Raw genomic sequence first — 11,950 nt, 5'->3', positions numbered from 1 at the left:
AAAAAAAAAAAAAAAAAAACCCCACACACACTAAAACACCCTGAATGCCGATAGTTACGAGCTTTCACAATTAAACTATTCATCAAGAAGTGCAATCCGATATGTACGTCACACACCTCCACATAACGCACAAAATACCTACACGGATATAAACATCAAATCAGTGAAACTGATCAGTCAAATTCATTCAAAGCCATTTGATTAAGCAGCACCACAGAAAAAAAAAAAAAAAAATCTCCGCCTGTGGCTTTATGTCTCGTGTATGTTCGAATTAACCCCATTTACCGTTTGTTTATATGCAATATTGCAATATGTGGTCCCTGGGAGGAATTTTTAAATGTCATTCTTGAACCGAAAAAGTTAGCAAAGCCCTGTTGGAAAGTTCCAAACAATCTCTACATAAATGACAAACTTGTTTAAACTCATATCGTCAGATGCGAATTACCTAGTGTCGTGCATCATGAAGCTCCACGAGATCGTGGCCACCGCCATCCAGCCTCAAAAGTTGAACGGGCCAGGAGTAATGTCTACTTGCGCTCCCCATCGTCCTCCCCCCGTAACGCCGAGCTGCTCGGAAGCGACCAAAAGACAAACGCGCGGCAGCCCGCAAAATCACTACAGTTGTTCCTCCGTGTCGTACAGCGCGTCAAACCGTCAATAAAATGATGGCGAGATGCATTCCAAGCGCTTGCGACTTTCCCCTACTCACTCCCGTGTCCGAGGCCCTCGCACTTTTCTCCCACGCGACCAGAAAACTTTCTCCTCGGCCCAGTTGCACCGCAGAGGCTTCACATCTTGCAGCCATATGAGTAATCCGTGGTTGTCTCCATAATGCGAGCGCGCGCAAACACACACACACACTCAAACACACACAAAAGTGCTGTGTTCTCTCCCACACACACATACGGGAAAGCGTTTTATAAGCAGACGTTCTATTTAAGAGGTCATCAACTGGTTTGAGGTTTAATAGTGGCTTCGAACAAGGCCGTGAGACAATAACATCCAGTGCCTGGACGGAAAAGGAGCAATATTTGACATTATTATAGAGATACTTTCGGTGTGGTGGATTTTTAACGGGACGCTGTGAAACGTGTGAGAAGGTTAGGGTACAGGACAAAGTCCGTTAAAAAAAAAAGTTGGCTGAACACTGAGCCCTGAGGAGCTGTGACTACGTCAATCTGGTTGCAGATATTTGGGGGGGAATATAATCAATTAAGTCACAATATTTTGTCTTGATGGACAAAATCTTGCAAAATTTGGAGATACAGCCACAATTTATAAGATAAACATGTAGAAAATAGCTGAGAATCAAAGAGAGCAGAAAACGATTTTAAGTTACGTGCTTTACATTGGACACCAAGGATTTAATGCTCATTTTCCATGATTAAACTCAACTTTAAAAAAAAAATGCTTACACCTGAAACATTTTTTTCACCCCGCCAGGGGATCTTTATTGTCGCCGTCAAATGAAAAGACAAACAAGGCCTACTTATTTTCTGCCAGTTTGGGACACAAAACAGAAAACTCAAAATGTGGGCATACTTCCTTTTCATGAGACACGACGGTTTTTAGAACTAATTTACCTTCATTTAAGTCACTACTTTTTTCCCCAACTCCAAAAGGTGCGCATCATCACTGTCCAAAGAAAAACAACTGGATTTATTTTTTACATTTTAGATACCCCGCACAAAAAAATGTTTTTTTTTTGTTTTTTTTTTGTTTTTTTAAATCGCAGAAAACGCACAGAACATGGACTTCTGGGCGTTTCATTGGACACATGAGTTTTCGTGCTTATTTTTCAAAATGTAGGTTACTCAACCAAACTTCCTACAACTCCACAAGTTTAAACAGAAAAAACTAGCAAAGTTGACTTATCTTGAATTCAGGCATATTTGAAAGCCGTGGCTTTGAGTAATAATTACGGAGACTTAATAGGTATTGAAACGTGGTTGAAAATGTTTCACTTGCACGAGGTAAGCCGGGAAGGCTAAACAAATGACTTTCTGTGGCTTTTCGGACGATGTACAAAAGAAACCCACAACATGTGGAGACCTGTGATTTTCATTGGACATTCGGGTAAGAGTTTTAAGGATTCAAGATGCTGAAACACACTTGATCACTTTTTCTCAACATGACAACGTTAACCCACAGCAACCAAGACAAGCTTTTCTTTGGGCGTCAGATCAACACTAAAAGCAGACAAACTGAGGCAAGTCGACACTTTTCATTACACGCTATCATTTTCCAGAGCAATCTTCCTGAATTCCTTTACAGGGTTAACCAACAGATGCATTTTTGTCGCTGTCCAATGGAGAGAGGGTAAAATAAAACAAAACAATGACTTATTTTGTTTTGTATAAAACAAAAGGCATATAAAATGTGGCTGAAACATACTTTTTTTTCCGTCAGACACTACAACTAACTTTTTACAGCTCCACAGGGTCAACCGACGGTTGCTTCAGATCATAACTATAAACACAGAATGTGGAAATAAACACTTTGCTTTGGATAGTATGTTTTTTTTTTAGTGTGCATTTTTTTTCCCCGGTGCACATTGTTGAAATGTAGTTGGAAACTTTTTCTCGACTCCACAAGCTTAACCCACACGGGGTATCATCACTGCCCATTAAAATCAGCAAAAATGGGCTTCTATTGCATTTTGGATGAGAACCGGAAGCTCAAATTGAGGAAATACATGCTTTTCATTGGCGAGTAGTTTTCTTCTGTTTTTTTTCTTTCCTTTCCTTGAACACTTTTTAACTCTACAGGGTGAACCTGCAGATGTGTATCGTTGCTATGAAATGAAGAAAAAAAAATGGAATTTTGAAATTCCTGAAATTCTAAAAACGTACACATATTACATGGTTTGTTGTGCTACTCCAAATTTTGCAGGATTGACATGACTGATGGCGATGTATTAGGGTCTAAGATGCCGAAACGTTGGTCTTTTTTTTTTCTAACTCCACAATGATTGGTTAAAGATGTGTATCATCGTTGTTCACTGAAAACAAACAAGAAAACAACCATATTGTTTTTTTTTTCCTTCACATTTCGTATACAAACAAAAAAAACTGTTGAACATATGTTTTACTGGCACAGTGATGATACGTTTTAAAGCCAATCTACTGCTTTGCTCCAGGGTTACAATGAGGTAGGGTAAGCTTTGAATCAACTCCTGAAGGTTAAGGTTATGATGCATAAAAGTGGGCGCACATGAGCAATTCTGTTTTTCTTTTTTGGGAAAAAAAAAAAGGGGTGAAGCGGTGACTGGAGAACTGTGGAAGGACTGTGTTAAAAAAGCCTTGCTCGCAGTGTGTGCCTCATTGTGCTGGCCTCGCATACTCTGCTCTCCCCACAGAGTTGTCATGCCTACCCCGGGCTCCCTTATCTCAAAGGAACATCACACTTTCTTACAACAGGGGAGGAATGAAGTAGGAAGGGGGGGTTAGGTTCGTGAAGGTGGCATTTGATTTGGGGGGGGGGGGTGAGCAAAGTTGATTGCAAATAAAAGGCTTTTGGGCATCCATCATGCAAAGTTGCAACAAACATTAGGCCATGATGAGTTTCACTTTCAAAGCTGATAAGGGGGAAAAAAGGGGGTGCAACAATCATGGTCCATGCCCCCCACCCCACCCCACCCCCAGACCCAACAATGAAAGAGGTGCAAAACAAGTGCTTTGATCCATGAAAGCACCATTTCCAACACTTTACCCTCACAAAAAAACTTATCAATGAAAGCAAAGTAAACAACGAGCACACTGGGCAGAAAATCAATGCCAACAACTCTGTTAAAACAGAAGACAGACAACAAAACAACCTACTACTTGTGAGGCGACCGCAACCGCGTCTGTCCGACCGCCGTGTCTCGTCTGGTCTCGCCGCGGGCTCCCCGGCTCACTTTGGCGGCCAAGCGGTAGCAGCCCGAATCGTACCCCCTCCTCCCGAACCAGAAGCCCCCTTCGCTCGCGCACTTTGTATTGCTGTCCCGAGCGAAAATGTGAGCTGCCATGTGAATTCAAAGCTTTCCTGCCTCCCTCCTCCTCCTTCTCCTCCTCTCTTTTTACTTCCCTCCCTCATCCAGCAGCTCGCCGTTAGTTACATAAGTCGCCAAGCGGCCGCGCGTTGTCGTAAAAGCAGCGAACACATCAAGACTTGTCCCGGTCCGGACCGGCTTTTCGACGGCTGCACTCCGAGCTTACCATTCGCCTTCTTTGCTTTGCTTGCTTTTTTTGACGCCACTCTGACAGTCTTAAGTGTGTTTCTTACCTGTTGATCTGCAGAACAAGAACATTAGCTTCTTTTTAGCTCCGTGCTAAAGATGGAGCTAGCTCCGGGGGGCTAGCCAAAGGCACCACAAAAACAGGCTGCTTCGTCTCTTTCTTTGTAGTTTTTGATGTTGTTTGATGATGGCGTGCTGTGTGTCTCTCTGAGTTTGTTTTTTTCTTTTCTTTCATTTTTTTAAAATAAAGAGTTGTTGTTTTTTTTTTTTTTTGAAAGTAGAACACGCCAAGCGGGTTAGTTGGGGGCTCACATTCGGTATCCTGTGTCACTCGGCCCGACAAAAGAGAAGCAGTTCCCGGTTTGTTGTTGTTTTTGTTTTTGTTATTTTTAGTTCGGTGTGGCGGTGTTGTCGCTTTTGCTGTGACAGGACATCTCTGCCGTTTTCGCCGGAGGCGTGACGTCACAAGAGGAAGACACAGCTGCAGCTCTATTAATATCAACAAGGAGCCATCCGAAGGACTCTTAAAGGGATACGCACAGCCTTGTGGGACAAACTTGCCCACATCCGCGACTGTATTGGACAACGAAAAGATGAAAAGGCACAAACAAGCAAAATCACTTGAGGGTTACATTAAAAAAAAGACCAAGTACGGACATGGGTTGCACGCATTCAAATCATGTTACCACCAACATGACTTTTGATTTTATTTTGTGCAAAAGTCATGATCCAACAGACTTTTTTTTTCAATGTACTGTAATTCATTCAAGTGATTTTAAGTGGCACGCACTGACACATTCACCTCAAATGGAACTACAATGACAACCCACATTCCCTCAATGAACTGCATCAACTTTTCATCTGATTGCAACACACACTTTCGACTGAGAATCATATTCTGTTCATATGATACTTATAGGACATACTCTGAGTGTGAGGTGCCCAAACTTGTCTGACTTCCAACGTGCTGGTATTTCTCACCCTCGTAATCGAGGTGAGGTTAACCTTGCTGATCTCAAATCCAACGCAAAGGAACTCCGGCACCTCCTTTATTTTTTTCATTCATTTATCCATTTAGGTAAAGCAATTGAGAACAGATTGTCATTTGCAATGCCAACCTGGCATCGACGACGCCTGAGAGAATAATTGATGTGCGGCCAGATTATGAATGAATGATGCCAAAAATGAATGAATAGCAGGAGGAGTGATGCCATTTTCTCAGTATCTCCATTTCATTCACGAAATCGGACAAGGCAACATCTGGCCATATAATGAAACAAACAAAAAAAAATAAAAACATCAGACATGTGATATATTTATCTAAAGATTCTTCAAAGAGAAGTACTGGTAACAAATTCAGCTCAAACAAAGCGACAAACTAAAAGGCTGGCACTTAAAGAGACACACTCGTGATAAACTGACGTTACAGTAAAGTTCAGACTAAATCATCTTCAAGGCCAATACATTAAATAGTGACTCCTGCAGTGCCAGGCACCCATGACAAACTTTTTGTTCATGTGCAGACTAAATCACTTCAAGGCTAAGTGAAATACTGCCTCTTAAAAGACAAAACTCAGTGATACAACTCAAATGAAACCACTTCAAAACCCACGAAAATCAAGACTGGCTCTTAAAGTGACACACACTCGGTAAAAACTCATCCAGAATCACTTATGGGCTGATGCAACAAAGACCGACAGCCACACACAACATAGTAATTGTTACTGTGCTGACTGTCACTTCTACTCTGAAGACTGACTCCTAAAGACACCCACTGATAACAAACACATCAAGACAAGTCAAACTAAACTACCACTACTTCAAAGAGTGACTCTTACAGAGACATACAACTCATGATAGATCCCTCGAAGGCTAATACAAGAAAGACGGACTCTCAGGCACAGACACAAACTCAGTGATAACTCAAATTAAGCTCGATAATAAAACTGCTGGGCAACCCGTTTCCAGTGGTTAGTGTGTCGACCTCACAGTGCAGAGGTACCGGGTTCAATTCCAGCTCCGGCCTTCCTGTGTAGAGTTTGCATTATTCTTCCCGGGCCTGCGCGGGTTTTCTCTGGGTACTCTGGTCTCCGCCCACATTGCCAAAACCTGCATGGCAGGCTTATTGAACACTCTAAATTGTCGCTAGGTGTGAGTGTGAGCGCGGATGGTTGTTCATCTCTGTGTGCCATGCGATTGGCTGGCAACCGGTTCAGGGTGTCCCCCGCTTACTGCCCGAAGACTGCTGGGATAGGCTCCAGCACCCGCCCGCCACCCTTGTGAGGATAAAGCGGATCATAAAATGGATGGATGGAATAAAACTGCTACGAAAACCAAGAATGACACAGCTAATTTCACTTGCAGTGACACCTCACCGCTAATTTGACCCAACTTGATGTCAAGACGCTGCAGACTGATTTGGGATTATTTGGATTAAGTTTGAGAGAGGCTTGGTATTTACCAAAGAGGTTAATCTCGTAAAATATCGGAAAAATATTAAACAAAGCCACATGCAAATTGTGTCATCACAACGCGATGTATGAACGCATATAAAGATGCAACGGGATAATCTCACCCCTGAAATCTCAACCCCGGGCAATCTAACTTGGTAAAAGTGTGTATAATTGGAGCCAAACACGGTTTCCCCTCAAACGCCGACCAGAGAGCAGACGGCATACATATTAATAACTCTTATCTGGTATCGCTAAGCACATAACCATGGGGCAAATGGGCCGGCGTGATGAAAATATTCAACGCTGAATGGATTTGAGCAAAGATAAACGGCTGGACGATAAGATAACACTGTTAGAACTCTATCAATACCGGCTCTTCAATCATATGTCTTTCTAATGGGACTTGAATAGAAACGTTAACTTTCCATCGTCAGATTTTTCGGGACATTTTGCAAATGCATTTTTTTTTTTTTTTTTTTGTGGCGACGAAAAAAGGCCGTGCCTCGCGGGCAATCGCTTCGGATGGACGACGGAGGAAAAGGCATCTGACAAGTGGTTCGTTTGAACTCTTTTTTTAAAATGTTTTTTTTTAATTGAAATTATGTGCACAGTCTCTCTAAAATGGCAAGTTGGTACGCTATCCCCCAATTCGCTCTACAACTTGAAAACTATTGTCTGACTCCTGGGGGTAAAAAGTCAGAAAGTACAAATATTTTGCCAATGCGTTAAAGTAAATTTATCACGTGCCTGTACTTGAGTGTTTATTTCTCTGACGACTTTTTAATTTTACTCACTCCATTTGAAACCGGGTGTCCATTGTTGCTGCTCGTTACATTGTCAAAAATAGGCTCACTACTTGTTCAACTTCTGCGGAAGACGACAAGGTAAAATAAAATATATAGAGAGAGAGGACGAGAGAGAGAGAGAGAGAGAGAGAGAGAGAGAGAGAGAGAGAGAGAGAGAGAGAGAGAGAGAGAGGTCAAGTCGGAAGACTTAAGGCCTTTTCACACTGCACCATCAACTGGCCTATTCATTGTGGACACCTCCAATAAGAATAAAAAAATTAAATAAATACTGCAAAACAACTACAATGAAGACAGATTGTTAAAATGGCACAAATGTATTTGAAATGGTCATCCAAAACACAACCTTTTTTTTAATTTAAGGTAGCTCAAGCAGTGGAAAACACCAGGATGTGGACGGAATATATGAATAGACTCGTGTTCTTTGCGGTATTCTAAGGTGTGCTTGTTTGTTTTATCTTTAATTGCTCAAATTTTCAGACGCAGGAGTGGCGCAGCACACAATGAGACACCACCCAAGTCTTTTCGCTTTCTTTTTTTTCTTTCTTTTAAATACCGACAGCAAACGCTGTCGGTATTTAAAAAAAAAAAAAAAAACAGTTGCAAAGGTCTAAATCAGGGGTGTCAAACTAATTTTTGTCGTGGGCCACATTTTAGTGACCGTTTCCCTCGGAGGGCCGTTATGACTGAAACAACAACAAAAGTTAAGAAGAACGGTTGACTCAACTATTGTTTAAGTTACTGTAATGAGATGTTTGGTTACAAGAAAATGCTTTCAATTTGTCTCTGACTTATTACATATGACATTTTTAAATTTTAGTCGAGATTTTCTCAAGCATCATGCAGGTTGACATGCTTGATTTGCTTCCGCGGGCCACAAAAAATGATGTGACGGGCCAGATCTGGCCCCCGGGCCTTGAGTTTGACGCCTTTGGTCTAAATTATTGAGAAAATGATGAAAGATAGAGACAAAAAAAACCCAACTAGCAGTTTCAACTTCTTTGGCTTTTTTTTTTTTTTTTTGGTCTGTGCGTGTTTTTGACAGCAGTCCAGCAGAAAGGGTAATTGGGATGGCAAAATGCCAACCGTACTACTGCCAAGCAGAATTTTGGACAAAGTGGTTGCATCGTGTCAAAAGTGGCTAATGCATCTCTCTCCAGGCAGGTCAGAACAAGAAGGCAAAGTCAATAATAATACACTTTCATCTAACATCCACCAGAGCATGCCGCCGCAATTAAGGACATTTGAGGTGGCGTGGGTGAGTTGCTCTGCTAATTAGCCACGGGGTTGGTCATTCACTACACAAGCGCCTCTGTGCTGGCTGCTCACTCCAATCGGGCCAAGTCAACACTCATAAACAGCAACAGTATACAGGGCGGGCCAAACGGTGTGCGCTTGTGAAATCAACTTTTATAAGGAATTAAGTCATGAAGGACGGAAGGTGGGAGAGGAGGGAAGCAAAGAAACGCGCATGGTGGGGAAGGAAGGAAGGAAGGAAACAATCTGTATGAAAGGATTAAAGGTAAGAAAGAGGGATGGTTTGCAGAAAAAAAGGACGCAAGGGGGGTATGAATGGAGGGAAGGAAACAAAGACGTATGAAGGGAAGAATCAAAGGAAGGAAAAAAGGCAGGAAGGACGGAAGGTCAGAACTCAGTGTGGCTGGAATGAAGGACGGAAACAAGGGAGGAAGAGAAGATGAAGGAAGGAAGCACATGGGGATGAAGAAAGGAAACAAGGAGATATGAAAGGGAAGGAAGAAAAAAACCCAATCCCCTCACTTAGTCTGGAAACCATAACGAACCCTAACCTGGAAAACCCCAGCACCTGGCTTAAAACCATGACTTGAAACCCTAACCCTGCCTTGAAACCCTATTTTGAAACTCGACTACAACAATCAATAGTAATAGTAAATGGAACAAAATGGAAAAAAAAAATCTATATATATATATATATACACACACACACACACACACACACACACACACACACACACACACCTTGCCTTATATATGTATATATTGACTGCGAGGAATGCATTTTTCTTCATCTATCTATGCCAGAAACATTGACAGGCACAGAGCAATTAAATTGTGTGTCCACCTCTTTGGAATATTACAAGAAGTTGACAGGCCCCGATTCCACACAGCGGAAAGTCAAATCAGTGAGTAAATTGAGAGGGAATGTTTGTGTACTATCTGCGACAATTTTGTTTGGTGGGGTGCCGTGAGATTTTGCTCCTGTCAAACATGTGTCTTGACTCAACGGTTGGGAAGCACTGTCGGAATGCGAATTAAAATTAGTTGTGCCCTGTGAACCGACGAGGACAAAATGTGCCGCCCTCCTTTATGAATAAATGAAAAACCTTCCTCGGCAATCTTTTAACTCTGCGGGGGCGGGGGGGGGGGGCGCTGGGGAGATCATGGAAGGTGTTTAGCATGTTTGTTGTTCGTAACACTGCTGCGTGCGTGCGTGCGTGCGTGCGTGCGTGTTTGGAGCAGGGACTTTAGCACAGCGGGGAGGCTCTGCATTCAGAGCAGCCCTGGCTGGCATGACGTCAAGCAACTGCTGAAACGGTTGCCGTACTCTTCGAGGAGGGCGGGGGAATATCAAAGACTTGTTTTTTTTCCTTCTCGCATGATAATTAAAGCATTGATGTTGTTGTTATGCCGGTTACAAGACAACATCGAACATGTGGTATCAAAACGAATAATTAGGATGATTTTTTTTTTTTCCCCCTCGGCGGTAAACCACAGCAAAGCAAATAATTTCCTGATTGCAAATTTTTGGGTCTTCGCGTCATTATCGTTTGTGAGAAAAGACATCAATGGAATTTACAAAATGACAAGCACTGAAGCTTGTCATTTTGTAAAGTCGCTGCGATTTAGTTTGAGGTTACATTTGCGATCAGATAATAGGAGGCTCGCTTTGGTGAAGCAGCATGGGGCTCATTACACAAGATCACTTCTGAACATCTTGTTTCCAAGCAAATAACTCTGTGATCACAGGGCCACTTCATCTTTGATATATATTGAGGACAGCCGTTGTCACATTTGTCTGAATATCGCACACTGCAGTCCGTGCATTTGCTCGGTCAAATCTCTCCTCGCCTTCGCACGTGGGCAAAGAGAGCCGCAGCCGCGCAAAAGTAAAATGGAAGGATGTCAAGAATGTTCATTGATTCATTTTCTGATCCGTTTATCCTCACTGGGGGGTGCTGGAGCCTATGACAGCTGTCTTCGGGCAGTAGGCGGGGGACACCCTGAACCGGTCGCCAACCAATCGCAGGGCACACAGACACGAACAACCATCCGCGCTCACACTCAAACCTAGGGACAATTTAAAGTGTTCAATCAGCCTGCCATGCATGTTTTGGAAATGTGGGAGGAAACCGGAGTACCCGGAGAAAACCCACGCAGGCCCAGAACATGCGAACTCTACACAGGAAGGCCGGAGCTGGAATTGAACCCAGTACCTCTGCACTGTGAGGTTGACGCGCTAACCACTGGTCCGCCGGGCCGCCTTGTCAAGAATGTGCAAAATAAATATTGTTGCATAATTCATCTCTTCCATTTGGCCTTTGGAGCTTTACACCAAAAACAGGAGATGAAACACAAATATGACATATTAGTTCATTTTTTTATGAGATATTGTTATGTTAACCAACATTGGCAAATTAAGGGAAAAATTTTATTAGGTTGGGAAACAATCTCATATTCATGTCGATGAGGTTATAATTTTTTTTTGGGGGAGGGGGACTCTTTACCGAGAACACTGTTGCCCGAGAGGAATGTGTAATTAGTCACACATATTGTCTCTTGTGACAAATGCAAGAATGACGTTTCAATTTCCAACTCATCCATCACGGGTAGACAGATCAAATTGAACACGTCCCTGAGAGTATCTGAATATTTGAAAACACTGTAAAAACACACACACACACACACACACACACACACACACACACACACACATAAGGGGAGGGGGGTGGGCAGCCATATTTTTCTTGTTATTTTACAGCTATCTATGTGCTTCTCAAACGGCTTTGCCTGTCCAGGACACTTCCAATAAAACAGAATTTATAAGGCAAAGTAGCTTAAAGGGTTTAGAGCAGTTATCTCACAAGGAGAAAGATGTTGGGGGGAGAGAGAGTTATTGTCAAGGAGGAAATAACTTTGGGGTGGGGGGATCTCCCCTCAGAGGAAGGAGAATAAAGTATTGCCTGACTTTTATTTATTTTTAAATTGGGGACTTTATTCTCACAGGAAAAACCAACATTTGACATTTTCCGGCGCACGGTGGGCGACGAGTTAGCACGTCCTCCTCATAGCGCAGAGGTCATGAGTTCAATTCCAGGCCCCGGCCTTCCTGTGTGCGTTTGCATGTTCTCACTGTGCCTGCGTGTGTTTTCTCCAGGTACTCTGGATTTCTCCCAAATTCCCAAAACATGTACGGTGGGTTAATTAAACACTCTAAA

At 42.6% G+C, this 11,950-nt stretch overlaps 1 protein-coding gene across 5 annotated transcripts in view; it reads right to left on the bottom strand.

The window, feature by feature from the left end:
* trps1 (trichorhinophalangeal syndrome I) overlaps positions 1 to 4,938 on the bottom strand; it is an 83,687-nt gene extending 78,749 nt beyond the window's left edge. For 3 of the 5 annotated variants that reach the window (XM_019863566.1, XM_019863561.1, XM_019863562.1), the window contains exon 1: positions 3,822 to 4,938. The gene's annotated coding sequence lies outside the window, so the exon portion shown is untranslated. The remainder of the gene's footprint in view (positions 1 to 3,821) is intronic. The other 2 variants (XM_019863563.1, XM_019863568.1) reach the window with 2 other exon arrangements.
* Positions 4,939 to 11,950: the final 7,012 nt, after the last annotated feature.

The sequence above is a fragment of the Hippocampus comes genome, unplaced genomic scaffold (assembly GCF_001891065.2).
Source record: "Hippocampus comes isolate QL1 unplaced genomic scaffold, H_comes_QL1_v1.1 scaffold91, whole genome shotgun sequence".
Taxonomy (NCBI): Eukaryota; Metazoa; Chordata; class Actinopteri; order Syngnathiformes; family Syngnathidae; genus Hippocampus; species Hippocampus comes.
Note: the sequence above shows the minus strand (reverse complement) of the source record. Positions and strands in the feature narration are given on the sequence as shown.